General features: G+C 41.3%; 1 protein-coding gene across 8 annotated transcripts in view; it reads right to left on the bottom strand.

Annotated features, from left to right (window-relative positions):
- Positions 1-26,711, bottom strand: part of chl1b (cell adhesion molecule L1-like b) — a 68,593-nt gene that overhangs the window by 40,302 nt on the left and 1,580 nt on the right. The window contains exon 2 of one of the 8 annotated variants that reach the window (XM_037101972.1): positions 22,573-22,677. The exons of 6 other annotated variants lie outside the window; for them this stretch is intronic. The gene's annotated coding sequence lies outside the window, so the exon portion shown is untranslated. Of the gene's footprint in view, positions 1-936; positions 1,058-22,572; positions 22,678-26,711 lie in introns of those variants that run through there. One more of the 8 variants, XM_037101973.1, reaches the window with a different exon arrangement.

The raw sequence follows: 26,711 nt of genomic DNA, 5'->3' as shown, positions 1-26,711 counted from the left end.
AGTTAATATAATTTATTTAGGCTAAATTAAATTCAGGGCACACAGATACCGCCTGGATTTATTTAGTGAGGGTTCAGGAATTGATCTTGACACGCTGTATTATATGTTTTGTCTGTTGCACAATAAAACACAACCAATCCATTTAAAACCTTATCAAGTTAAAGGCTTTTTGTCCTGAACATATGACTGCAGATTCTTTGAGAATCTCATTAAACCCTGATTCATGTTGTGCAGCGAAAGATGAGCTTTAATCTAGACAGAAACCAGCTGGTCTAATTATGTATTTATTTTGTGTGGTAATATTTATAACCACAAATGTGTCTTTGTTTTGTCAATAACAGAATAATAACTGACACTGATTAAAGTAACTATCATTTTAACTTTAGCTTTGCATACTCATTATTTTTCCTTTACCTTATTGACCTGATTCTGTAAAATACAACATGTATGACTGCAAATACAACAGACTGCAGTATGTGGATTTGTGAAGTTCTGAAGAGTACTTTGTTTAGTCACAGAGCTGATTTGGCTCTTCGCTTGGTTGATCAAAACTCTCTAAAAATGACCGTGGCTGTTGTGGGCTCATACAATCAAGGCAAGCATGACAACATTATAACTTAAAATAGGAGAATAATTAATGATCAATAATAAACTGTTTTGGCAGATGTTTCTCCAATATGCCGCAGAGTTCTGTTTTTGCACTCAAGTGTGTTTGTTTCATTTACAAAAAGCCACAAAACAACCTTATGAAACTGACGATTCAATTCATTCAGAATGTGAATCATAAGCCGACAATTCTCATCTTGGCTTTTCTAGAAGGAAAACCTACTGAATGTTTCCCAGAGTGTCTCCAGCACATGGAAAGACCAAAACACGCTTAACCTAAATCTACTGCCACAGCTTTATACACATCCCTAGATATTGTGGGATACTTACAAGATTTTACTTCATTCTTAGCTCTGGTCCCCATGAGAGGTGAAACTATTCCAATCCAGGTAATAACATCCACGAGAAGAGTAAACCACGGGTTAGGTAAAATCAGATTTGCAGAGAAATGGAGAGTGCTGAGCCCGTTGTGCGTTGTGTCATACAGACAGAGAGGAACAGAGGCACTGTAGTCACATATGTTGCCAAAGCCTCTAGCTTGGCAAAGACGCTCATTAAGCCACTGACAATCATTCCCACAAAGCCCAATCTAAAGGCTATTCACCGGGTGTGTACAAAGGAGAGTGGAGGAATGCAAGTTCCATCTCGCCCCCCCTCCCTTCAGCGTCATGAAAGATGCTTGCTGCACCTGAAGGCTCAATGAAAAGTATTTATTTGCAATGATCAATTGAAGAAAAAATATGGACAGTGCAGCAGGGGGGAGCACAGATCACCTGCTGAGTGAAAATCTGTTAAGTTTTACTCCTGCTGCAATCTTCTTCTGTCAGCCAGTGAAAATCTCCTTAATTGCTAATACTGCTGAAGATTGTCGGCCAGCATTAGTCCAGTGCTGTCAGAGCTTTGAAGCTCACGCCTGTCCTCCGACTGTTAAAAGATATTTGAAGGAAAACGTTTGATTTTTTTCTTAGTATGCCACTAGATTCAAGAGGACCTGACGGTTCCATGCTGGTGAACAGGGACATGACTCCAGGACTATACATATGGACTTGAGTGGAGGCTGGGTGATGTGTCAGGGGAAGCTCAGTGCACAGAGAGTGCTGAGACTGTCGATAAGAGCCTTCCACCAGCCCGGCAAAAAAAAAAAAAAAAAAACCTGCAGTCTCTCTCCCACGACACATGAGGGGGAAGGGAGGAAGCGCCCCCACTCTGGATGATGTATGGTGTGGACCCTAGTCTGAGACTCGGGCTTTAACCGGGAGAAAGGCAGAAAATGAAAGGGGGGAGGAGGGTCATGCTTGAATTATGCTGATGTGGGTCGTAACCGTAGTGAAAAACCAACCAAAAGCATGGCGGCTTAGATGGAACTTGCAGCCACAAATAAGGTTATTATCACACGGCCTCACGAATGCTGACACTCGGGAAATAGTGGAGGTGAGATTGTGTACCTAGGATATACAACTGGTTCGATATAAGAAGTCATTTAGCAGCTTGTTATGAACAATTTGGACTGATTCATTTCACTGGAAAAAAGCATTTATTTCAACGAAATACAACCATTTAAAGCAAATTGCCTGCTTTTTCTGTTATGTTACATATAAATCATCTTGATTTAACTTGCAGATGCAGCTTTCCTTACTCATTATTTCAGTAAATGAACGGGGTGAAGTGAACATACCGGCTTTTAATCTTTATCTAACTTGAGGGTTTCATTTGGCAAATTGGGTTTAAAAAGCAGACGGAGAACATGATTAAAAAGTGCTGATACTGGAGGCTCAGATTCTGAGCTGTCGGTGGAGGGTGGGGTGGGTTGGGGGGGGGGGACACTGGTCTTTTCATAATGAGAGCATTCAGCCAAAGTCAGTAACTGAGAACACTCACACGCCTCTGCAGCGCCAGCGCGAGGCCCTCAGAGCCCATAAGCACTCTTTGAGCTACAACAGGATGGAGCTGCCATTATGGCCACACAAACAGAGGGAAGCCTTATGAACTTTGCACAAATGCTTAGTGCTCCGGGGCTGGACAGCTCTGGAAGCCGGGGGAGATGGGTAGGTACCGGGGCGGCCTGCCAGTTCCGAAAAGCTTAGTGTTCATGCACTCGGGCCAGACAAACCTGACATTGTCCTGGGCACTGCCCCGGGGAAAGCCTCTTCCCGTTTCTCTCCGGCCACTCAGGCTCATTCACACTTCCAGCCCAGTTGATTCACTGATTTGGACATGACTAACAGAGGCAAGAAGGCAAACGTTTATTCACACTTTGAACCGATTGTTAAAATGCCATAAAGGAAGTCAGGAAGAAAGTATAAGCAGATCATGCAACTAAAAAAAAAAACCCTCCCATAATCAACCCGCTTATTTCTACTGTCCCCATATTTCACCACCACCTGATGTGTCATTTGTCTAATTGCCCACTCTGACATGGTTTGGGAGCATACACTCTGACTTCACTTGGCTAGGACTCATTCAGAAATTCAATTTAAAATGAGATAATCCGTTGCGCTCTCACAGCAAATGTTTACAGTGTCTTTAATTCATGACACATCTCTTATCTGCCTCAAGCAGCAATCACTAAATGTTATCGGACCACTACAAGATGGAGGGCTGCAGCCGTATCGTGTCAGTGGAATCAAAATAATGCTCTCTTGACCTGCTGCCCCCGTTGGGAGAGAGCAGGTCGAATGGGAGAAAAGCACGAACAGCACCAGGCTTGTTTGAAACTAAAGCCATGCTGCTCCCCCACTGTCAGCTTTGAGAGCAGAGAAAGAAAAATGCAGGTGGCTACTCAGTGAGTTTACGGCCCTACTAAAATCCCCAAATGTAGCGCCGTTTTTCCGCAGCATGTGCTCAAGTAGCACCTGAAAATCTCCTTCAACCTGTTCAGATGAGATAAATGTTAAAGCATTAAAGAAAAAGTTAGAAAATGCGTTAATGCAGAGCCATCAATATCCCTCAAGGATGCTCAGATTGCTGAGCTTGTGTAAAGACTGATGTACACTTTTTCCATCATGTGGCAAATATGCTGGCAACACACAGTGTGAGGCTTTTAATTGAACTTTGGGCATACGGCCCATTTCACCAAAAACTCGTCTGTTAGTCAGTCTGTCAAAAACGGTCAATAAGCCTCTAACCTGGCACTTGCAGATAGAAGAAGCAAACCTGCCTTTGGCTGATACAGAGTGAGGTATTGTCTGCACTCTAGATCAGTATGGAAACCAATGCATTCTCTATGACTTTCTTACAAGTTGTCATGGTAACAGGTGTCCCTATCGTCACACAGATCACTTAGGCACTGATGAAAAGTTGTCCTGGGTTGATACATTGTGCAGCTGTTTACTGCAGCAGGCTACATGTGTGTTTATGTGTTTATTTCAGGTCGGAGAATTCCATCACAAACTCTATTTGAACTCAGCTGGAGCCTACGGTTTACTGCCAGAGATGTGACTGGTACTGTTTCTGACCTGTGACTGTAAATGAAAAACAGACAAAATTCCAGCAAGGAAATTGCCCACATTTATGTGTAATTCTCCATTATCCGTGGCACTTTAACAGTCCCCTCAATTATTTCCAGATCTGCGGTGACAGCTGAGTTATTCAGCGCAGCACACTACAGAGAAACTGATCAAAAACCGTTATCTAACAACACCAAAATCAAGGACATCAAAAACATCAGGGGGGGGCGGCACACATTCTGTGGTCAATCTGAGCTACAAAATGTTTAAAGTTGTAATAGCGGCAAAGCTTATGAAGTGTCTGAAAGCAAGTGTTAAATGCTTCCAGGTCTTTTGAGACTAGAGAAACAGCTCACTCACAGTGGAGTGAAGGCAGAGCTGACTGCCGACCTGTGAGGACAAGGGCCGGATCAGACTGTCATCAGGCTCTCTCAGCCAGACTGCCGGCCATCCGAGCATCACAGATGGTGCACTCAGATATCATGGCAGCGATCAGGGGATCTCTAGTCCTGATTAGCACACCTACTGAACACAATGTGCACAACAACGTCTGTTCCATCTCTGGCTGCACAATGCCTACTGTAAGCAAGCAAACACCACTTTTACAAGGCTATACTCATCATGTAAAATGTTATGAATTGAACTGCCACGATTGATATTAGCAGCATGACAGTAAAATGAGGTCCTCGCAATGCAAGTTCACAATGGCGCAAAGAACGCGTTTTAAATATTTTAGTCTTCAAGAAAAGCTTCACTTAAGACAGGAGTTTCAAGATTATGGGCTCTATCGTATGCCCAGTGCAAAGCATTGCTAATTTCAGACCAACACAGTTCTCACTTTCACACCCAGTGTCCATGTTGTGTAAATGTACTTGCGACGACTGTGCACCAGCAGACATGTAGGACTTTAAATGAGGTGTGGTCAGAGCACTGCTGGTGCATTGTGATCTTCTGGATCGGGTTGGATACCGAACTCAGGACTTTCAAGGGTACTAACTGAATAACGTTGCTGCTACTGAGCACTGATTTGCAATAAATCAATCATTGCCATATTTTGATACTTGAGAACACATTGTAGAGAGACAGAGAAATACATTTAAATAGCAATGTGCTGGGTGCACCAGGTAGGTTTGTAAGGGAATGGGTCACTTATTCATTTGTAATAAGTGCAAAACACACTTATGACTAATAACCTTTTTGCACCTTGCACTTTACTTTGAGCCCAGTTTATATCGGGTCCTATATGTTTAACCAAAACAGTGTAGCACTGTTTTTCATATATATATTTAGACTTAAAGTCAAAATATTGGTGCCAACCTCTTTCTGAAAAAGTAGAAAGAAGCACTGAATTAAGCTCTATCAAAGAGGAAATATTAGATCAGAACCTGGACAAAAGCAGACTGGCTCCTTTCTACTTTCTTATCTTCTCTTCTGTAGACAAGTTCAGATGAAGTGTCCACTTAGACCTCAATTTAATCATGTTTCCCCCAAAGAATCAATAAGCTATTTCCCTCCGGTCACTTTTAGCAATGGAAAAGGCCTCCACTCTACAGCTATTTAGAGTGTGTACACAGCTGACAGAGACTACAGAGGCAAACATAAGCTTGAAAATGAATTCATTAAGATAAATGCGGTGTCGCTTATTAAAATGTGTAGGCATGGTAACCAGACTTGGCTCTGCTTTGAGATACACCCTGGATAGACACACAGCCTTCCAAATGGTTGAATGGATCAGCACACACACAGGCACATACATGCACAGTCTCATGCAAAGTCTCACTCTAGCCGGAATCAAATCCCTTTCTGGAGAGAGGCTGGCTCAGCTGTAATGAAACAGAAACGGTTCTGCATGCAGGAAGATAAATGAGAAGATGATAATCTCTCAATCAGCAGCAGCCCACCTGTCAGAGAAAAGGGTTCATCAGGAAACAATCCAGACACAAGCAATGTGCTCAACTCACTATTATTATGACAACAAGCAGTATTAATTATTTCCAGAAAACAAGCTTTTTTCCACCTATAGCCCCGTGACAAGGGAAAGCAGGGCAGATAATTCAGTTGCACGCCCACTCATAATAAGCCGTAAGGATCTAATAGCCTTTTAAGGAGTGGCCTGCTGGCCACCTCTTCACACACATGTCGGGGTCAGCCCTTCAGGAGCACTGAGGCAGAGCAGCCCGTCGCGCTACACAGTTAATCCTGCGGTGGAAAATGTTGGTGGGATCTGTCTCACATGGATGCACAGCAAGAGATGAGGAGGCAGACCAATATTTGAGACGAATTAAAAGTGCGTGTGTGGACTGTTGGGGGTGTTGAGGGCAAGGCCTTGTCTGTGTGTGTTTTTACACAGACGTGCTCGTCAATAGGCCGGCCGCACAACTTTTCAAGCCTCATCCTCATGGCCATTCACTGAGCACATAAAAAGAACACTGGGCTGGTCTACTTCAGTGTGTGTGTGGGCTGAATGTGTTGCTTTGCCTTAGCAACACAGGAACTCCTTGATTCTCCAATATTTATCCTTAAAATGTCCCTGTTTTGGAGAATGTGCCATGCAGCAGCACCACAAATTTCTCTGTTGTCTTCACTTTGGAACCTGGGAAGCACAGAGTGGTGGGAAACCCTTAGCCCTATTTTTCTCAGAGCCTCTCTTGATAGCCAATTAGCCCATGCCCACGGGCACAATTCTATAAAGTACACCAAGAACCATGCTACAATGCAAATATCCCTTCTGGCCTCACTAGATGGATTGTGCTTATCAGTGCCTGGTTACGTTTTTCATGCTACATATGTCACAGGAACATCAAGCACAGCACAGGATACTTGGGGTCTCAAAGTAGCAGTGGCTTATAAAATTTTAAATCAATAGAAACTATTCACTGTTGCTGGAGGGGCCTGTTGAGGAAGTGCACCTGACATTTGCCTACAACCTCATGAATGACATGGACAGCTCAATAAAACAACAGTGTACCTGAGAAATTTATGGATGAGCATAAAAGAGCACCTGGTGACTTTGGGCAAAATAGGTAATTTTCTCATCTGGGCTAGTAAAGAAATGTTGCTGGTTTCCATCATTATCTTATTGTTTCTGTACAAAAATTTTAAAGTAGAATGATATAACTGTGGAAGAATTCATAAAATGAGAACTGTAACCACAGGACATCATATGTGTGCTGAAATATCTACTCAACATCAAACCATCAGGACAGATGTGGGCTGTCTCGCCAAATCAAGAGCCCAAAGCTCTCAGTGTTTCTTAGAGCTAGTGCCACTTGAAAGGATGCTCGAACAAATGAAACAAATGCCTGTCTCAAACTGAAACACGAGGCACACCCAGAAAGTTATCTTTTCAATACTTGAAAGGACACATGGGGCATTAAAAAAATGCAGTGAATGGGGCTTTTGGAGTTGGTGCTTTTGTCAGGCTAACATCAAAAGCTCTGCCTGAAGACAGAATATAGCTTTGTGTCTTCTGTGTGTGGGTTGAGGTCTGCTGTTTGTTGTACTCAAAGTCACATAGAGGAGAACTGCTGTATTTTTCCCATATCCTAGCATGTATTGTTATACTCATTTCTGACTTAGCTTGACAATATTTTTTTTTTTGTATTCAATTCCAATATCACCATATAAAGCTTTATGTTAACAATTTTTCACTACAGAAAGAAGAGAACAATCAGGATGCAAAAAAGTCCAAAGCAATTCAGGTGATATAATACGGGTGACGTTTTTTCTGTTTTTTGCACATTGTTGTATTGAAAATGCATACAAATAGTATAAGTTTCATTTCTTCAATGTTTTCTTCAGATCATAATTTGGGGCAAGAATTACTGTCTAGGACACCACTATTAGCAATAGAATTTTTTACCCTCATGAATTAAAATAACATTAGCATCCTGTTAGCAAACAACATCAGCCATTCCAGACCTATCTACGCATATCCACACATGTCATAGCTCAATAACAAATAGCTATGGAGGAGACGATTATAGCAGTCCTCTGTAGGCCAATCAATAAAATTTGTCCAGATTAGATTAGTCATGAGTGGTGACATTTGCTGCAGTCCCCCTTTAGCAAACATTCATTTTGTTCAAGCAGGTTCTTTAAATCCAAAGCATACAAAAATCTATGCAGCCTCCAGTAAAGCCAAGCAAAATATGCATTTAGTATTCAATATTACATGCTGCAAAAGGGGTTACGCAGTGGGAGGTTGAGAGGTAAAAGCTCTACATTTCCAATGAGCAGAGAGGGAGTTAATTCAGGTCTCAAGAGGTATCAAGTGGTTAGAGCAAAAGGGGACTGGTGTCCGCAGATTCTCAGTGTATGTTCGAGCACTGACAGAGCAGCATTTAGCTGCCATGCTGCAGTCTGCACTCAGTGGGATTAAATCTAATTTGCTTAATCATAAAATCGAACTTACAATGAGACAGGGTGAGGGAAGAGAATAGAGCTAAAAGTCATTAGGGCTGGCATACTATCTGTATCTATAGTCCTGAAAATGAAAGGTGTGCTCAAATCATGAATGTTATTTCAAACACGGCTGGAATATGGATTTATTTTGCGGTTTGGATGAAATCCTAGTAACAGTGTGGCTGATGGTGAGTCAGGCGTGCAGCTGACCTCCCCATAGCTCCATGTGGTGTCTGGGTAATCAGGTTAACTGATGATTGAACACACAGCATTGTGAGCTCCATGACAGCCCATCCAAAAGCAAACAACACAAGACTGAAGGGCTCTTTTGGACTAGAAGGTACCAGCAACCTCAATTCTATCATTTCTTTTGTTGTACATGTCAACAGATTAAAAGCAGTGTCAATGATGTAATGGTGAGGATGTGGTGTGTCATGTAAGCAAAGAACTGTGGGACACTGAAAGCAAAGGTGGGTCATCAAAAGGATGTAGCATTGATTAAGCAATGGGTTTTGCCACGACACAATATAAGTCCCTTTGCTTAAACATTTGACTGAATTGTTCTAAAGAGTGCTTTGAATGGCAGTCTTTAGAGATGCTGGGAAACTTGCACCTTAATGACTTACACATTCAGTGCCTATAACTCATCATGTCTAGGTTTGAAAGTGAAAAAAATATGTTCAGAATGAGGAATTAAAAGTATATAAATCTAAAACTGCATCAATCCAACCTTTTCTATCTCAACCTCTTTACCAAATACCTCAATGTGTGGTATCTGCCTTTACTCAGTACTGATCCAATACCAGAGCTGTTTTATCTAAATTTTAAATCTGTGTACCTTACTCCCATTGGACTCATAGTTATTTATGGTAACACGAGGCAAGGGATTACTGTGGCACTACAAACAAAGGGCAGCCAGCTGTGACTGAATGAATGTAACTGATAGTGGAAATTTGATACACCTGAGCACAAATGTGGACTGGTGGGTGTAATTAAGGGTTTTGAACCACATAAATGATCCAACAGTGGCTGCTCTCAAAAATTACATGGCAAAAAAACTTACTCCTGTCAAAAAGGGGCATTGATGACAGCCTGTCCGTCTTTTGTCCTTGCTTTGCTCAGTCCGTTTGCACTTTTACATTCACAACGTTTAGTAGAGGGGTGATTCTTTACTGGCTTCATGGTTTGATGGGATTATGATTCAGCTGTCACAATTCAAATGAATTCTCATGCATCTCAGGGTATGGCATCTTTAATGATCTAATTTAGTGCACATGGCTACTTTTTCATCATTTAAATATGTGTTCTTAATTCAGAAAGTCCTTCTAGAAATCAGACTACAGCAGTGTACAACATAAAAGCTGCATATTTTCGATACATACACATTAAACAGAACATTAATCCAATAATATTCTTTTCAAATGGTAGTTTATACATAAGGTATCCATTGACTCTGCTGCACACGCCTCTCTCAGAGTTGGACACCAAAGTTGACAGCGCTTCTTCAGATCCTGGAGTTTAGCTGGGCTCGCTAATTTTTAGCTGCAGAGGTTAGCTTCAGGTGAAAATCGCTAAAATTAATGGTAATTGTTTCAAGGCAGAAGTCACGCTCAGTGTGTGTTTCATCCAGTTTGTGGTTCCCAGTGAGGTCATAAAATCCAACAAGTGCCCCAAGATGTCCATTTAAAACAACACTTGCAGATGGTCTCTGCCTCCCTGCCACATACATAACACAAGTAACATAAGTAACGTTAGCCTAATGTTTTCCCACAATTCAAAGCTCGGTCACTGTGTAACTTTATTGTGCAGCTGTCGAACAATTAACAATCAACATAAGCTGCATGCTCCATGTCCACATCGCGATGCATCTCAAAATAAGAAATTTCCACACCTCTAATGTTTAGCATGTATTCTCCATTAGAACAACAATAGCGCTATTGAGAGTAAAGTCTTGAGAGATTCCATCTCATCCCCTAAATAGTTCAAACATACAAATCCAATGTTGTGTCTCTTTGGAACACCTGTGTTCTTTCAATCATGAAATGACATATTGAAAATGGAGTTAAGAAAAAGGCCTGATGAACTCTAATCATTCAAAGTGGTCAATACAACATTGACATGTCCCACAGGTTGACCAGAATGTCACTCAAGAATTACCTTTTGAGCAGTTGACATAACATCAATCCAAAAGGGCTGGAGGCCGCGGCCTGGCACTGCATACTGCCTGCCAGCACCAATACAGATAAGGAGTAATTACTTTCCCAAGCAATCACTAAACCCTGCCTGACTTTCATTTATTTGCTTGTAGAAAGTTTCTCCAATACAGAACCTTGTGTTGCCATAATTTACATAAAGGAGCAGATAGTTACTGGAATTCAATATTACCCACTGGAATGGCCAACCGTTCCAGTGACAGCACATGTGTTATCGGCCACATTTTTGCCACTTTTTTTTTCACCTCTACAAGCCCACAAAATCCATGACGACATGATGTGTGGGCTTTAATAGTCACACCACACAACACCAGTGACTTTATATTTTAAATGTCACTGTCCACACTTAGCTCAAAACAGCAGTCATCGTGAATAAATGTCCGGTGTGACATAACACGCTTGCGTGTATATTCAAAAAGGAAAAAGGGGGAATCGGAAGAACCGTTCCCCAGGAAACCACTGGTCTTGTTGTCATATTTGTCATGTTCTGTAATGTGTCTGGCTTTTTCATGCGGTCCCCAGCCACAGCCCCCATTAGTGAGGACTATGCCATGTCGTGACATGGGAACCCTTATAAACGTGTTAAGAGCCGGAGGCATTAGCATTTTGGACGCTACTGAATGGAGGCATTTGTTCCTCTTCCTGTGCCTCCCTGAAAGACTCTATTAAAGGGAGGTTTAGGAATTGCTCTGTTTTGGACTTATTGAAGTTGGGACAGCACAGAGTTTTTAACAGTACATTTTCCTAGAAAACATGTTGTTTCTATTCAGTAATTGTGCACAATTCTTAACTTTTACAATTTGTATTTAGACAAATAAAATGCAACTAATAAAATACAAACTACAGCAAAATATAAACCCTTTTCACTCTTTTAAACATCTTCATATGGTTTAAAAAATCAGTAATGTCTTTTTGCTGCAAGTTTGAAACATGGAATAGAGATATAAATACTGTACAGTAGGTTAATAACATTTGCCTCAATAGAGGGTGACTGGGTGACAAATAGAACAAATCAATAAGAGCAGACTGTGCCTCGTTTATGAATGTTTCTAGCTGTGACAGAGGAAGGTTGTTAACAGAACCTAAATAGCTAATACACTTCAATGAGCGCTCAGTCTTTCTTCATATATCTATAAATGTAAGATATCATAAAGACAGAAGTGCTTATTGGATTCCACCTTGCAACTTTTTAGTAACCTGGTGATAGAATCAAGCAGAATTCCCCTCTGCTGTTGGCTCCATTAACGAAGCCGGTGATTGATCTCTGATTCTATCTCATGCTGTGGGCGCAGCAGGGTCTGTGGTCAGTCCGGGGGAGGCTCTTCACTGTCTGACATCCTAGCTTTCATCTCAAAGCTTTTAACAGTTTATGTGTTACATTTGGAATGACTACATCATACATTATGCATACTCCCCAGCCATGTCTAATGATGATGAACAATGGCTGGTACACTGCATCTTAGCAGCATACACCTCTTAATTGGAGTCTCTATCACCAGTTGGCTGCAGTGCCTGAGTGCTGAACTGGTGATCCAGAATGAAGTTATTGAGAAACAGATTTGATCAAATGCAAGTGACTTGTTTAAGTGGCATCAAGAGATGAATAATGTTCCTGTAGAACAACACTCTACCTTTATGTCTATACCCTGACAACAAATCTGTCTAAATAACACATGTAATTTTATCTGGCAACTACTCTGAGTGTGCATATTTAAAAAGCAGTACCAGCAAAGGACAAGTTTGGTGAAGGCCATTTAACGAGATTAAACAACAATTACACAGCCTTGGACAAGTGAATGGAGTCTTCTGCCAGCATACACAATTGTGTTTTTCATTTTGCCATTTCCATGAAACTAATCATATTATGCGTTATTGTCACAAATCAAAGCTAATATGATTTAAAACAAAAATTGGAGCCAGGCTGATATATCACAGGGCTGATATTATTGGCAGATATTGGCTTAACAAAGACAGATGTGTAACACAACAGATGTTAGTTGGCAGGGGAGCTTGTTTCTGATGAGAGCATGAGGACTGAGTTTATTCTTAGGCTGTAAATCCCACTCTGTAACTGTCTAAACCACTCCTCTCTGATGATCAAAGTAAAAAAAATGTAGCTGATACATTGTCTTTGGAGTATTTTTTCCCCTGGAAATCATTATAAGTATTTGTCCCTCTATGTCGGTTTTGGTCAGATTCCAACCAGAGACCTGCACTTGGGATCCCAGCCTCTGCTCCATATAGGGTATTGATTGCCTGCGATATAGGTATTGATCAGCATCAGGTAGTATAGAGCACAGCCATTGGGCTAATCATCATCAACAACATTTGCAAGGATTGCACTCGATCCAGAAGTCAAATCATAAATTGTGCAACCATCTGAAAACCCTGGGAAATCTACACAAACCCATCAGAAAAAAAGATTAAACCTTTCTGCATCCTATTTGGTCAAGTGGCTGACACAGAATAATATAAATATATCAGGCCATAACAAAACATGCAATCTCTACCATTACATCAATTAACCAGCCTGTTCAGTGGTGAAGGCAACAGGGAACCGCAACGATTTAATTCTACTTCTGATATACAGTGAAGCTCTCAGGGGCACACAGAGTGGAATTACTGCGAAGGTTTATTGATTTGTAAAGTGTACATTTGGAGGAGGGGATGATTGTGCCTAAAACCAGTGAAAAGGCCAAGCACAATGACTGCAGGCTCTTCTGTAAAGAGTTCATTTGGACGGCTGAAAATCTATACTGCCACCACAGAAACAACAGAGGGGGTTAGACTATGTCCGCCTTTGCATGTAATTGGAAAAAGATGGCCAAGTAAAGCTTCTCACCATGACAGACGAAATAAACAAACTTGATGAATGTGCCCTGTCATGGCCCTGTATTGATTTTCAAATATTGCATTTAACACTTTCTTGAGAAATAGAGGTAATAAATCTTCATTCCACTGAAAAATATGCATGCAGATGTTTACTACCGGACCTTTTGATGCTAGAATTATTTCCTTTTGGAAGATCCTAATGTGGTCATTTTAAATCTTAAAATGCAATTAGGAGTCCAGGGATAGCACATCCACAGCACATCAATTTTACCAGCCCCATCCCCCAGTTTAACACTGCCACCACTGTTTGTCTCTCCTCCCAGCTCCCCCGTTCTCAATATTGAAACGAGTAAACAACGCCATCTTAGCCAGACTTTAAATGAAGATAAACGAGGACAAACTCCCCAATTAGCCTCCTTTGATGATTCAAGGGTGGTTGAAAGAGGACGTCACCACTTATGCACTCGTAGTGGCTCTTTGCTACCAAAGGTTTTTGCAGCCTGCATCCTGCTCGAAAGCAAGGAACAAGAATGGTGAATTCATCGCTCTTGAATTAATTCACGTGTTCACACCCTCAAGTCTCAGATGAGCCCTCTGAAAGTGCAGAGCCAGCAGAACAGGGACAGCCATTAGTGTCCACGGATGTAGAGCTCTAATGATGATGGCTGTGGACTTGCTGTGCTCTGCATTCTGGGCACCAGAGCTCCTGGCTCTGGTCAGATGGGAAGCGGTCCTCCAACATGCTCTTCTGTAGATAGTAGTCTCGCTGCATTTACACAAAAAGAACCAAATGGCTCAGAACAACATCGCCTTAGTGCACTGAAGCACGTACAGCTGTGATCAAACCTGTTCATTTTTTCTGTTTCTCCCTTTCATGTGAATGTTTTTACCCCAAACCGCGATCTGTTCACCTAGCCAAGTAGTTTTGTTACATAAACCTCACTGCAACCATACAAAGAAGGTCTGGAACACCAGTCACTGGCCCTGCAACAGTCAGGTCTTTGTGGATCCTGTGATATATGTGGTTTTGGGAATCATTGGGACTCAACATATTCAGTCTTGTAATGGTATGTATTTGTGTTGAAAATTAAGCAGTCTGTCCAAAGAAAACGCATCTACAAATGAACCAAGTGTCTCCAGTGACCAACCCAAGCCTTCCAACTGGGTGCTTTTTACTGACAGTGACAGAGAGGCAGAGCTATGTCATCAGTTTAATGACCCCACCTCCTGCTTTAACGCAGCAGCAGGAAACTGGAGACATGCAGACTTATAAATCAGCTGCTGTGTGGGGGGAAAAAACATTTTGATACCATTTTCACCACTTATTGAGCAAAACAAATCCCCTTCTGGTTCCTGTTGGAGCCAGTGTGGGGCCTTTTCAGTCAGAGCAACATAATGGATACCCCCACCTAGAGCAATGCTTATGGTTGGCTTGATCAGTATTGGCCCCCATTTCACAATTCACAGAAAAGGGACAGGCACACAGACGTGACTCTACTGGCAATATACGCACTCCCAGCAACAGTACGCTTCTCCAGCTACATACAATATGAATCACCTCGCAGACTGTCTCCATATAGTAGATGAATATTTCTCACATCACATATTTAGCGTTTTTCCACCTCTCCGGGGCAGTCAGCATGCAGTCACAGAATGACAGAGCAGGGTCCAGATCTGGTAGATTATTGTATCCGTTAATGCCTAATTCTTTCAATCACAGCTGTTCTACCATCTGTGTTAGAAAAGCATGTACATCATTTATATTACTGCTCAAACACTAGACAGTATCAATGTGCATAAATTAGACTAGGGTTGCACAATTAATCAAAATATTAGCAAAATCACATTATGGCCAATTACTGTATCTCAAATGCAGAAGCTGCACTTTTTTGATAACTGTAGAATGTGTTACAAAACAGCATTGTAAAGAAGTACTGTAGTGCTGCAGAGATGTCCTGGCCTACAAATCGCGTTCTCAACTTGTAATAAAACATGTTTGTTTGGTTCAGACCTTAACAAATGTCACATCATTAGAATTTTTAATAGGTTTTTTTATTGAAAATTAAATTGTGATGCAAAAATTATCATTCCCACTTACCATGCATCATATCTGATTATCTGCCAAAATAATTGCAATATGTACAACACTGTGCACCCGTAAATTAGACCAATATCACTCAAAGCAATTAACTAAGCTCATAAAAAGCCCGAAGTTAAGAAAAGATGTTAGAAGAAAATTAGATCTGGAAGTGTTTAACATGTTTGAGTGACACCAACATAATACATATTAGTAGTACAGATTTTTTTTTTGGAACATGTAATCACTAACACAGTGTGTATAAAATCTTATCACTCAAACAGCACAAACAGCGTCCTTGTTGTACTTTACATCTCCCTGAAGCTGCAGATCAAAATACCAAAGCTGTGATTGCCAGAAAATCCTCCTCACTTCACTGTGATGCTAACATGCCTCTGTCAGCTTAACAAACTGAGCATCAGTCTCTCTTTGTGAAGTTAAGACACACTCCCACACACCCTAAAGAATTCTCATTGTTTTTCGCTCCGTTTGAATAGTTCTTTACACTGTGATCGTGTAGCGAATGAGTGAAGGATGTCGTTTCCTTCGTGACTAAGGCAACTGTAACAAACCCAAAGGATGAGAATCTTTTCTCCTAACAGGGCTGAAAAATGAGGGTGGTGTATGGAAGAAAAGAGTGTCCACTGTTACAAAATCTGCCTGAAGGTTCTTTGAGAGCCAGCAAAGTATGTCCATGCTCACTGGAAGGAATGCAGCCTGGTCTATTATGAACAGGGGAAGTGTCTGCCAGTGGACTGCCCTTCATAGAAAGGCACAATGCACAGGGTTAATAGCACTGATTCTGGCACACTTTCGACCCCAGCTAAAGCCCCATCACACTGCAGGTGGTAAAGGAAAAAAGGGCTTGAGTATTAAAGAGGCCTCCGTGTGTTAGTAATGACATTCGACACGGACCAACAGAGGAAGACCTGCCTGTAACCTTCACACTCTCCACACCTCTTCCACTGGTGAACCCCAGGAGGAAGCAAAGCCATCTGTAACTTTGCTTTGGCTGGAAATGGTGAACCAGGGACTGCTCACTGCTCAGGGATATGATCCAAATGTATCACCAGCAGGTGAGTTACACCACACGGCAGAGCCAAGGGGCCTATACTGCACCAGTTCAACAGGAAGACTAGGATACGCACCCTGGGAGAATCAGACCTGTGGACAGACTTTCTCCAGGGCATGTTGGCCGGTGCCTCAACCACTTCACACTCGGAAAAGCATAACCACAAATCCATGACACAGGGCACAAACTGTGCCTCAGCTGGTGCAAGTAGCTGTTAGAAAGGGATTACTGAGGTGTAAAATGGTTTAAAAACAGGAGGTATGAATTTGTTATCTATAGTGGAAGGAAGGCACACGTGAATTTGTCAGCTGTCAGAAAACTGACAACCCTCAAGGCTGATGGTGTCAATTATACGTGCTTTCTGACGTGATCTCTGCCAACATCCTGTGTCAAACTGTCATCCCATGAGCACCAGGGCCCCCGAAATTATCATGACCCCTGCAGAGCTGGCAGTCTCTTGTTCCTCTATTTGTGTAAGGTGGATAAATCACAGAAGTGACATCAGCACGACTTGAAAGAACTTCGGATTACAAATTCATTTTTCAAGTGGAGATAGACGCAAAACAGGTGTTATCCCCCTTTTAGTGACACTTGAGTTACCGGGTGTTATTGAGGCCAATTTTAGTCTAGACACACATGTAAGAATTTGCAAGAACACATGTCAGGCAGCATTACAAGTCAATCTGCATTGACGTGTCAAAATAAACCCATACTATGTAGTAACAAAGGTGTGTTCTAGTGTGGTCTTTACTTGGGTTCTAGAAATGTAAAATGTTCAATATTCATTGGAGCACCTTTCCTGTACTTTCTTTGAGTTTAATTTTCTTTCCAAAGGGAAGAAACTTTTTTTTTTGTTAACCTCAATTAATTCATGAGAAAATCCATCACGCATGACTGACTAGAATTTAGTATGTCATTTTGACAGAATTTGTGAGATACAAGTGGTCTATGGCTGGTGTGTGGTTGTAGCACACTATGAAACAAAGTTAGACTACAATTTCACCGAATAATAATCCTGCCTCCGTTATCATACTTCTGGCAGATGCAAGAGAATTAGAAGCAAAGCTGCCGACAAAACTCTGTCACTCTCTCCAAGAAAATAAATCACGGTGGCATGAAGTCAATTTAAATGCAAATGTCAATGTTTAAGACAACAAACTGCCTACAGTACCGTATCTCAAAGAGTTATGGTGCTGAAGTTGAAGACCACCCTGATGCCCTTACCGGGAAGATGACACACTGCCTCTGGCTTTTGACTCACCACAGGAAACCAGAAGGGTCAGCAGAAAGCCACAGAGAAGTGAGCATCCATCCAGACAAGAAAAGCCTGTGTTACATGTCACAGGAAGACTGATGGGAGCATTTCCAGGCCGAAGCCAAGGATATCAAAGTAGGATCACAGCTATTGATCTGTTTTTGTTTCTCAAAGCCATCTCTTCAAGCCTTTAAGCCATTTCAAATTGGCAAAGCTCTCACACTGAAATGGTGCAGGGTTTGTTCATACAGACTCAAGAATTTTTGATAGAGCTCAACAATTCTGGCTGTGACTGAGTTGGACCTTTTTGAACCTGACCAGAGCCTGAAATACTGAAGAATACAATGAACTCAAACCAGATTTAACCCAGATTCTCACAATAGCCTACAGATGCCTGCTGTTTTTTACAGGAACCAGACACAGTTTTATTTTCTCTGCTGACAAAGTATCTCACCATCCTTTTCTTGTTTGTCTAATATTTTCATCAGGCTCTTTTTAATGTTCCTCGAGCATAAAATATTGTTTAAAGCCTGCCTAAAACAAATTTAAAAGAAGAAGAATACATGATGCAATGTACATCCCTAGATCAGAGGCTTCTAATTTGATGAATGTATGCAGACCATCCTGCAGGGCATCATTTTTATCTTTACGCTATCTTTTCCTTTTAATATCAACTGGATTAATCTGAAACAAATATCTGCTTCTTTTCCCGAACATATAGTATCTGTAATTCTCCAACACAGTAAATTAGCATTTGGCTGTTAATCATACATTGCCTCTGTGACAGAACAATGTCATCATTATTTTCCTACAGTGCTCCCTTTAACATTCCATTGTGCATTTAGTTTACTGTACTAGTTTCTGTATTTGTCTTTCTGCTCTGGAGATACACAGTAGTTCACACAATGCACAAAAATACAATCTGTTCACACTCTTGGGATCATGGCCTGTAGAAAGACCCTGCAGCTGTATTTCTGCCATGAAACACAGCTCCGGTGCTATTTCAAGACTCCTAGGAAGAACTTTGTGAATAAAACTGTTAAACTAAGCTTTTTTAAGTTATAATCTATTTTCTAATGTACAACAAAGGAGGAACAAGGTTCAAATAAACAAAGGCAGATACAACTTGCACAAAAACTACTGAGGTTAAACCTCATTTCAATCTACCATCTGTACTATCATGTGTTCCAAGCTGCTACATCACAGCGTTTGCATGATCATTTCCAAAGGGAAAATAATTCTAATTATAGTGGAAGCAAAACTTGATGGCATTTCCTAATGAGCACTACACTCAGAATTAGCCATACTCTAGTACTATAGTTGTTTCCAGGAAAGGCTGCATCACACTGATTAGCTAATGCAATTAAACAGTATTTACCCCAACCACTGCCCTCTTGTGTGTCTGAGTGAGTCAAATTGTGACTTAAATTTTTAGCAATTTAGCCTCACCATTTTAATGCTCAACCTAACTGGAATGAGACATCTTGACTGCTCTCATTTTGTGGGCAACATCCATCCCACGACACTCATTAGAACTCCACTGTAAACCGCAGAAAATGTTACAAGGTGAGATCATTTGCAATCCAATATGTGGCCATAAAAACGAGCTCTGCAAGAAGTCGTGGTTTCAACTCCAAAAATCTGGAGCTGTAAAAATAATGAGGTCAAGAAGGTCTGCAGTTCATAGCTGGTGGTCTGCGGGTCACACTTGTAAAAATGGAGAGTGGAGCTCCCCCAAGCTGATGAATTAATTTGGATTCTTACCAGCTTGGCAAGATTCTTTCACTCAACATTTGCTCTGTGTGTTGGGGGGGGGGGGGGGAAGTACGTTAAGAAACAGACATGCTGCGTTCTGGCTCTTTATAGATGACCCTAAAGGATGACTGCAAAGACTAACAAACTCTCACAACATTTAAAAACTACTGATAATTTCAGTTAGGTGGAAGACAGGTAAGCACACGAACATTAAAAGACTGCCACAGGCTGCTCTTGCAGCAAAATACTGCATTAGTGTACCTAATGGCCAATTATAGTACATGCAGAGGGACCAGGCAGTCTGTTTTTACATGTGAATAAAGGTCTATAAATCTTGTATCCCCATTAAGATTAAAATATCATGAAATCCATGTTACCAGCTTCTCCAGTTCCAATCAAACCCTACTGACAATTTGGAACAAGTGACTCGATGCACCTGCTCCAACAGAAAACAAAAAAGGATTACACCTCTTCCTCGTGTGTTAGCCCACTTAGCCTATTGACCACTCAGCGGCACATCCTCTTTGTTTCACGATTCTAATCATGCTTGATCTGCTCTCTAATCTTCCATTTGGAGGATAGTGCTGTGCTTGACTCCAGGCCTCAATGGGCCAGTAAACAGTCTCTTACTATGCAAAGCAGACACTGGGCTTACATGTTCACACCAAATCATCATACATGGAGCTGTGCTGGCAGGGGGCTCCCAGCAGTCCACTTACAGCACCCAGTGGAGCCCAGCACTATGTAATGAGGTCCCTGGGGAAGCCTCTGGACATCGAGCACTGCTGTCCTCTCCGTGTACACTGTCACACTGACATATTTTACTCACCTACTTCTACTCAGACAGTACTTAGGGGATACATTATCTAATACAAATGATCAAGTACAGATCTATATATATCACATTTTTGACAGTGATTGTTTTTTTCTGGCTATGCAAAGAAAACTGTGTGAAATTTTAAATCATGCAAGTTTCCGAAGGTTGTGAACTACGACGAGGTTTGGTGAACTTAAATGACCTTTTTTCACATCAAGATTATGTGAACATTAAGACTGTATTGTGCATGTTGTCTCCCAGTCATAACCATCGTACCTTACCAGTGCCAATATCCAAAACCTATTCCTTCCTTACAAACCTGATTTAGCCTTGCTATCAGTGTAACTCAATGGATGGCAATGACTGTCTTTGTTGTGTTTTGTACTAATTAGCACTAAATGGACTGGGATGGTGAGCATGGTAAACATTAGGCTATACCTGAAATACATCAGCATGGTGGCAGTGTCCTTGTTTAGCTCAAAACACAGCTGGCATGGTTGAAACTCTGGCTGTAGCTTGTTTTTTTTACAAAATTCCTTTATCTATTTTCAAAAAATAGACTACAGCTGATATTAAAGAACTGCGCATAAATAAAACAATGAAATAATCAAAATAATGAGATATCAGGAGATACTGTGTCTTATCAACTAAAATGTACTTGACAGTTTTTGATACTCAATACAAGATGTTACAGTTCCACAAACATCGCAGAAGGAACTGTTTCTCTTTGTCCTCTAAAATGAACAGATTTGTTACAGGTTTTGTATGCTTTGACAATTTTTTTGACATTTTATACCAAGCGTTTTATCGATTAAAAAAAATCATATAAATCATTACTTGCAGCCCTAATAATTCTGTTTAATTAAATTAGTCAACTGACACACCATTAAACAATAATTCAAAGAAGAATGGATTACCATTGATTGGGTAAAATGCTAAATATTTGGTTCCAGCTTATCAAATATGAGAATAGTGACCACCATTTGGAAAAAAAACAAGCAATTCAGGGTGTGGGAAATGGAGACAATTCCATCAAGTTAACTGGTAAATTGCACCAGCATCACAGCAACGAATGTAAGGCGTGTTTTACTTCTGCCCTGGTTCGTCCTCTGTGTCCCCTTGCCTGTCAAATGTGTCCTCCCTCATCCTTGGTGCCCTTCACTTTCAAGTCCCTGGGGTCCCCTTGCAACCTTATCCATGCAGGCCCACACAATACCCTTCATGGGACACAAAGCCAGTGATACCGCGCTCCTCTGTTCCATTCTCTACATTTGTCACTTTTATTCCTACGTTCTTTGTTCGCCTTACCTCTGTATGCATGAGTTATCCCAAATTGAGCCAGCAATTGAAATGGAAATCATCCCTGTATCCCAGTGACTTAAGGGCAATAACTTCTTACTCTTTGCGACATAGCTGTCATGTTTGTTGTTCCTTGGAGAATCTTATGGTTGTGTTGCCCTTTTCACCAAGGTTTTTAACATAAACATTGAATTTAGAAGATATGTACTCTGTGATTCAACAGTGCCGTTATAAATCTGAGCAGGCATGCAAGAATTGGGACAATATGATATGGAAAATGAGTTTGAAGCTGACAGCAATGCACAGTGGGATTAAATTCTTCCCATAAAACATAGTCATAGAAATGACTATTCTAAAGCCATAAGAGGGAGAATAACAGTACACATCACTGTCTGTGCAGTGAATCCAATAAAGGATGGAAAATTTCCATGAAAAGCACATTCACAAACAGCCTGGAGGAAAGGATAACAACACAAGTGAAAGATGTTGGTAAATGCTGTTGCCTGGGCAGAACAATAATGAGTCTTATTTTTTCTGAATGATGACGTGTAAACACAAGACATTTTGAAAATACAGCAAGTCCTGTAGCTGGCAGTAAATACGAATATGTCTGGATACAATGTTTTATGGTAAAAATTTAAGAAAACAATTTTGGCTTCATAGAGAAAGGACAATTACAAGCCAAAGTATCCCTTCAGGCTTAGATGTGTGCAGAGCACATCACCAGTGTTGGCGACTGACCTCTTATACCCTCCTGCTGGGAAAAGAAGAACTGAAGATATGAGATAACACTGACCTCACTGCCCGATTGTCCTTCAGTATTAACTTTACTGATTAATTGTCCATGCAGCGCGAGAAGCCATTGATCATGTTCACCCAGTGGCCCCAATGATGCAGTGCCCTGTTAAATAAGAAATAAACCTTGATTCGGATGATCAGCACCTCTTATCCTTGCATCTCCACTCTTCCTTCATCCCCCGTCAGAGGCTACGTGGAAGGAATCATTTCCAACACTCCTCTACCTCCCCTCTGAACCGGTCACAGGTATCATAAAAGGATCTGGCAAATAAATATGCACACTGCCAGAGAGCAGGCAAGGGAATGAATATTTCATGTAACCAAACACATTTCCAGAACATACTGGCTAGAATGTGCCTTCCCAGCTGTCATCGGTGACTAACATGAAAGAGGAGGGCTCAGGTACGGCGACGCTGCAGCACTCTCAACTCTGCCTGCAGCACAGGGAGCACAAGTCGTCACTGTAATTGCTTGTAGTGCTTGAGCCTGAGCTGAACCTCAATTAGGGCCTGGTTACTTGCTAGACTTCACACCTTCTCCTCATCCTGGCCAGCTACTCCGGGAAGCACTCTCTACCGTGTCAACATAGCCAGGTATCAGTATAATGCTTGTCATTATCACAGCTTAAGTTTACACTTTGTATCGCAGGATCAGCATACTTAGAAATACCTAGAAAATTATTTTTATCCATCACCACCAGCAGCAAATTCTAGACAAGGTGATAACAGGGCAGCTTAAATGGACAATTAGTCTGATACAGCAATTCACTTGTGCTCACAGTCATTAGGCTGCTTTTTCCAATCTCTAATAGCCATCTGATACTCCAGATTCCATCTGACAGACTGAATTATAGCCTGAAATGACATTGCTGATGCTGATAAGAGATGCAGCCACTGTAGAATGGGCACGGACAAGACACAGATCAACATTTCAGAGTGGTTTGAAATTTGTAGACCGAATGTATCAGATACTTAACTACTTCACATCAAATACAGAGAATTCAGTTCCAGTGTTTCATGGCTCAACGTCCTCTCATGTTTCACTGAGACTTGGCGCCTCAGCCGCGCTGAATCTTGATACATACAGCTTTCAGTCTGCTCTGTTAAAGGCCAGGTACGTACACTGTGGGCAGAAAGAAAGGGCTGTCTGTGTCTCTCCATTACACTTTCAACCCTTGCCTTTTCCCATACGGGATAATAGAGTGCACAAACATATTGTCCAAAATGTCTGCTGCAAGGCAAACACACGCCTATATGAACAACTAAAGACGAAATCACAGCCTGTCTCTATCTATCACATGTTCAAAACACTTCCTGCCTCCAAATGTGTTTTGTGATGCTGGTGCTGAGGATAAAAAAACAACACAGCAAGGTGTAAGCTCCTGTGTTTTTATCACTCTTCTATGTGACTGAGTTGCAATCTCTGTGCAGCAAAGAGTCAGATATCATACTGCGTAATGCCTCATTGAAATTCAGCAAATAATATTGACTATTGTTAATGTTTCACTTACAACAGGCACTGTCCCACTACCTTCAAGACTGCTGTGGTTTCACGGTGACTTAAGAAACCGCACTTTGATCCAGCATAACAATTGATCAGTCTCTAACCCTCCATTCTTTTCAAAAGCTCTTAGTGTCCAAGCAACATTTTGCTCATAGATCATACAGTAATGTTTTTGAACCTTTAAATTGTTCTTTCACAGCCTGTCACTCCACTGAAGTGGTGAATGATCTTCGGCTTACTCTGGACCTGATACGGCTTTGAACACTACAGGTCACTGTAAACTCCTAGACTGACTGGAAAAGAAGATTGTCGTCTCTGGTCTGCCTCTCAAATGTTTTGAGCCTTACTCACCGGAAAGAACAGTGTGTTTCTTAAAATAAAACAACAAACAATTCTGATATGAAATATGGGCCACCTCAGGGCTCTTTTCTTGACCCTCTGCTTTTCTCTTTTTATATTCTTAGTCAAATTCTACATAGTTATGAAATTAGTTTCCAAGTTTAAACTGTTTTTCCTTACTGGATCAGAGAATCCAAGGAAATAGGGTGTTGTACACTGATTGGATTCCAAAGCCCACTGAGGCAATGTGATTTGTTATTTTGGGCTATATAAATAACATTTTCTTGACTTGGCTTCACTGATGATACCCATCTGTATGTGCCTGTGAAGACAGATAATAGGTTCCATATTGAGAAACAAGAGATCACTTAATACTCCGTGCCTAAATAATGATTTTAAAAAAAACTGAGATGCTGACCATCAGCCCTGCTCGACAGACACAAAAGTTTAATAAAGTATCAATTACACCTTCTTCAATACTATCCCTAAACTGTCAGAATACTGGGCTCCTGTCTGTATCCAGACTTAAAATGAACTCTACAGGCTGCATGTTGTGAAATCAAAACACCTGAGGCTTTGAATCCAAACTTAAAAGTCATCACCGTACCCTATCATTCAGCTAGCTGCTTCTTCTTTGTACCTGTTGTCATTTTCCGCCGAATGGATCGGTCTCATTTCTCAATGAATCTAATCTTTTGTACGCCATGAACGTCTACAACATGTTTGTCTTGTGCTGTATTATTTCTGATAACCACAGCATCTGGCTGACTCTCTATTGTTTTTTCGTCCCACAAGTACATGTGCATCACAGCTGTGTGTCCATCCCTCTCTTTTTCTCTCCCGATTTCCTCCCTCTTCTTTCTTGTGCTCGACGATTGGCCATCCCCATACCTCTCTCTCTACCATGGCTGTCTGTACCTGGATGGTTTTGGATCTTTATCTTCTTCCTCCAGGATATTCAGCCTCTCTCCTTGTCTCTCTCTCTCTCTCTCTCTCTCTCCCTCCCTCCCTCTGTTTCTCTCTTTTCTCCTTCTTGTGTTTTTGAGCTTTGGCTCTTATGTCTGTCCAGAGGTCATATACCTCAGGTCTGTTTGGTAGCACCTGGAAGATCCCTGCCTTCCTCACAGATTCATATTCTTCATATTTACATATATAGAGAATGTTGTCGTCTTGATTGTAGTGTTACTATGTTGGTCTATTCAACACACGACATCTGTTTCATGTCTCTCCAGGGTTTTTTAGGGAGTTATTCCTCAGCCAAATTGAGGGTCAAAGAATAAAGGGTGCATATGCTGTGCAGACCGTGAATCCCATTAATACATATTTGGAATATTTTTCCTATGATAAAACTGACTTGACTTAAAAGTAACCGGAACTGGGTGTTACTCAACATATGAGCAAACATTTGTTTGTGGCTGAGGATGCCAGACATTAACATATAAAGAATGAGTTGGCCAGCAGCTACAAAGGATGTTCTGTTTCCTGCATTTTGTAATCTAAATGATTAAAAGGATGAAAAAGGTCCATGAAATGCGTCAGGTCGGAGCTGCATATTAAGTGGTGAGAGGGCTGGCTGACATGGACCGGCTGGGATATGGTCGACACTTTGCTTGTCCAATTACTGGCTCTCGCTCAAATTGTTTGGTGAGAAGCATTCGACCTACTTCTGGACACAAAGCACCACTGCCCTGAATACAGAGAGGCTGGGGACCACGTGTGATGACAAGTGCCATTAGAGGCTCTTGTCTTTGGCCTAGAAATTAAATTCAGACAACTTACCTGATGTGGGATAATTCTGGCTATGAACACTGGAGAACATATGTGCTTATGGCTCGTCCTGATAGGATGAGCAGGGGACGGCATAATTAGGATCCGCTCTTCTTGAAGAGCAGCTTGAGATGATTACTTCCACTAATGGCAGTCTGACCTTCAGCAGGTCTATGTGTTTAACATAGGCAGCCACAGAATTGATATAAGGAAAAGCAGCACTTCTATTTCTACAAGGACTGTGTTTACCGCAATATTTAATCTTCAAAATGAACCACAAACTGTGTTACAAACAATATAGGCCAAGCTGATTGTGTTGTGAACAATGAAAGAGAAGCATCAAAAGGAATACAAATATCAAATTATGGATAAACTGTGAAACACTTCTGTTTCCTGGGATTCCCTCAAAGGCATAATCTGTACTGAGGCGCGGCACAACAGCACCAAGGAAACAAACATTTGAATTTGCAGCACTTCCTCAGCCTGAATGATAAATTTGCATAGCCTGTAAATATTCATTTTGAGGGA

This window comes from Acanthopagrus latus, chromosome 6 (genome assembly GCF_904848185.1).
Source record: "Acanthopagrus latus isolate v.2019 chromosome 6, fAcaLat1.1, whole genome shotgun sequence".
NCBI lineage: Eukaryota > Metazoa > Chordata > Actinopteri > Spariformes > Sparidae > Acanthopagrus > Acanthopagrus latus.
Note: the sequence above shows the minus strand (reverse complement) of the source record. Positions and strands in the feature narration are given on the sequence as shown.